Below are 3,881 nucleotides of genomic sequence, written 5' to 3' on the forward strand. Positions count from 1 at the left end.
CGGAACTTGGAATCATGCAAGTTGTATAGTATGATGAATGAGAACTTTCAAGTATTGGAAAAATTAAGACTAATTACTTATTCACATGGATGTGTGAGTAAAGTAATGGACTAAGGGATCGAGTACACATTCTTGTGCACTGGTCAAGTCGATCACAAAAGATTGATAAGACTATTCGTCATAGTTTACTAAAGCTTAGTAAATATGATTATACTTATAAGCTTAAGTGTAACTCTGAGACATTGGAAAAGGTTTCAATGCATGGCAGAGCGGATAAGAAGAATCAAATTAGGCAGAAGGATAAAAGTTTCTCAAATCTGAAAAGATGGGAGAGTACTTTAGTATCAGTATTGTGATCATCTTAATGATTAACAAACCATATCAAAATTAGTTCTCTAAGGAAGTCTTAGTGCATTCTTATGACTAAGAAGAAGGGATCTTGAATTGTTGAAATGGTTAAATCAAGAAGATGAGTCATACTTCGTTCCAATACAAGTCTTAGAGTCATACTCCAAGATTGTAATTTGAGTGACATGTCTTTAAGAAGGTTTAAAACACGTGTCAAATGTAAGAGTAAAAGTGTCCTACTCTTGTTCATTTGAAGTTGGTAAGTTGTGATGTTTTGGATAAAACAAAGACCAACTTAGGCCAACTATGTGAAGTGTTTTTCTTGATAAAGAATCCGCACTATCCCTTGAATGTTTGACAAGGGAGTCTTATAGGTCAAGAGGACAGTGGGAGTCTTAAAGGTCTTGAAAGTCTCAAGAACTAATCAAGAATAAAACCTAAAGTTCTTCACTAGCACACGACTTGAGGTTTATAACCTATCATGTTGACATATTCTGTGCCCATTCCAATCAAAGTTGGCTTTGCATATGAGTTCTTAGAATTCTCAATTGGTTGCACAACAACTTGGAAGCAATGGCAGGCCCTTGAGCTGCCAGGTGGCAAGAAGTTAAGATTGAGTTCAATCCATATGAGTTTGGATTTGTCATAATTCTTGTCTTGTGACTATGGTTATGACAATTCACATGGATAAGAACACATACACCATTAAATCTAAGTGTCATAAGGTTTCTCTCCGATTCATGAAAATGATGGTGAGGAAACACTTCCACTAAGTAGATTTTAGCTAGATAGCAATTGTGATATTTGCATTCTCAAAGTCGTTAGTGGAGCGTGTGTGGTTTACCGGCACACTAACTTGGACTTGTGAGAAGTGGCAAAAAGGTCTAACCATTATGATTACGGCATCCCTCTTCATAATTGTTTAGATACACATGTGAGCTATCTAAGAGAGGTGTATGATATTGATAAATTCTTATCAAGGAAATCTAGTATCAGAAATCTGAACTTTGGTAAGAAAGTCAATAAAGTATTGATTTCTAGAAGTCCAGCTGATTTTTGAGAACATGTCAAAGCTAGTGGGAGCATAAGTGTTATGCTAATAATCATCATGTTAGTGGGAGCATGATAATTATGATAAAGATTACAAGTTAGCAATGTTAATTATAGAAAAACAAAAGGTTTCAATTGGGAAAAAGTTGTTTTGCTATAATTAAGGGAGAGGAAATTATACTTCATCTCAAATCTATAAGCTTAGATCGTGAGGTTTTAATCATTTAGTCAAGGATATATATATGAATTTCATGTTGGAATGGCTCAACATAAGGAAATTCTGTATATGGGTCCATTATTTGCGTTCTTAAATTCGATTATGATTACGGCATCCCTTTTCATAATATGAATTATGAGAACTTGGCAAATAGAAATGGAAATGTTATAGCAAAAGACTGGTTTAGTCTTTATGTGAGACATCATGAATCGTGTCCCATATGCTTCGGATATAGGACTGATTACATGTGCTATATTCATCCTTTCTAAAATTTTCCAAATGCCTAGGGCATTAAGAAGGGAAAAGGTTTAGAACTGGATATGACTAAAAGGATTAAACAATTGTCGAGGAAAATCTAAGGTTTACCAAAGATTGGTTGCTCAAGGACAGTTGGAAGTATAGTGATAATTCTGGAAGGACCATATTGACATAATCTGTAAGGAGGCAACTCTTGTTAAGAAGTGATAGTCAAAATGAATCTGGAAATGTTTCAAAGTTAGAAATTTCAATCTGTGTAAGATTAAGGAAACTTAATGCAAGAAGGATGTTTCCAAGGAATTGATCTCCTTTGGAATACTCTGTAATGATTGTTGCCAAGTCTTTCTGACTTTGTGCATAATCATTACAAGAGGATCAATGCATATAAGTTTAGAATCTAACAAATTTCAGTAAATGACATGAATTTGGAATTCTTGCATTTGCAGTAAGGATTTGGGAGTGTGAAAAGAGAATCATATTGAAGTTATGTTCAATTGATCTAGTTCACAAAATAAAGATCATAGACAAACATATTATGCATACTTGGTGTATGGCATGACTAGTGTTTAGAAAACATAGTGTACATGCTTGGAGCATGGGACAACTATTGTTTTAAATTCAAGAATAAAGTTGATAGCTGAAACAGTATACAATGAATAATGTGTAATCATATGGTGATAAATAAAAAGTGTTTTATTTATATTCATAAGTTCTGAGACCATATTGGATTCAATTATTATTGTGTTTCATTTTGCATGTTTTGACTTCCCGAATAAATTAGGTTATTCTTCTGGAATGACTAAGTTATTCAAACCATCCACAGTCGGTCATATGTTGGAAGTAGATATGAATTAAGAGTGTCATGGGTTGGCTTGTAGAGGTCTAAGTTGTTGGACAAAGGGCTACAACACTCATGAGTGCTCATAAGTTCTGAGTATTGGATTCAACCCGCGCTCATTGGAATCACTTCATGGGTTTTATCACGAGTGATCATGAGACGATAATATCTTATATTCTTCAAACCTAGAGATATGAGTTGTTACTATGAGTTGATAGTACATTGATTACACGAAACGCATTGGTAACTCGATGTTATAAAACGTGTCTTTGTGTATGATTCAACAAGTAGTAGAACAAGCCATATGAGTCGAAGTTTATACATTCCTTTTACCTTCGGGATAAAAGCGATATCTGTGGGCCCCTCGATGATTTGATGATGACAAATAGAAGTGCTCGGCCGGGCCAGGACTGATTTGATTTGTTCAATTAGTCAGTCATCATAAATCGGAAATCGGGAAACAACAAATGGACAGAGAGAATGATTATAATCCATGTCTCAGTCCATATGATATCTAGAATGGAGGAATATATGATCCCTTATCTAATGGACAAGTCATCTACAAGGTCAGAGTTCGACAGAAGCTTTTGAGAGCTACGATTGCCAGTTGGTTCCTGAAGTCATGCGCAATAATAGTTTTAGACTTATCCAAGTGGGAGACTGTTGGATTAATGTCTAAGTCCATAACTATAATTGGTAAGACTTGACCCGACCCGGCATGGTCCATTTGGGTTGCATACCATCATGCACTTGGATAGACTAAATGAGAGAAATAAGACACTTATGGTTATTAATATATTATAAGTTCTAGTATATTAATAATAAGAATAATGAGATTATTTAATTAGTATTGATCAAGAATTAATCTAGCATTAATTGAGTGATCAAAAGAAGACTAATTAAATATATGGGTTGATTGTGTAAATCATCCATACTTGTATAGTGGGCTAATGCTTCATGGATTATCTAGTTGGGCCAAAACCCATATGATGCTCCATGGATGCTCCATGGTGTATTTGAACCCATGGATCCAAGGAAATGGAAAGTCATGACAATTAGGGTTTACCCTAATTGTATAACTATATAAGCATCTTATTCTTGAGGAAAAATCGGCCACTAGAGAGAGCAACAAAGGGCTAGCCGATTTCATGAAGTGTAGAATTCTCTCAA

Source organism: Lactuca saligna, chromosome 2 (assembly GCF_052625555.1).
Source record: "Lactuca saligna cultivar CGN05327 chromosome 2, ASM5262555v1, whole genome shotgun sequence".
NCBI lineage: Eukaryota > Viridiplantae > Streptophyta > Magnoliopsida > Asterales > Asteraceae > Lactuca > Lactuca saligna.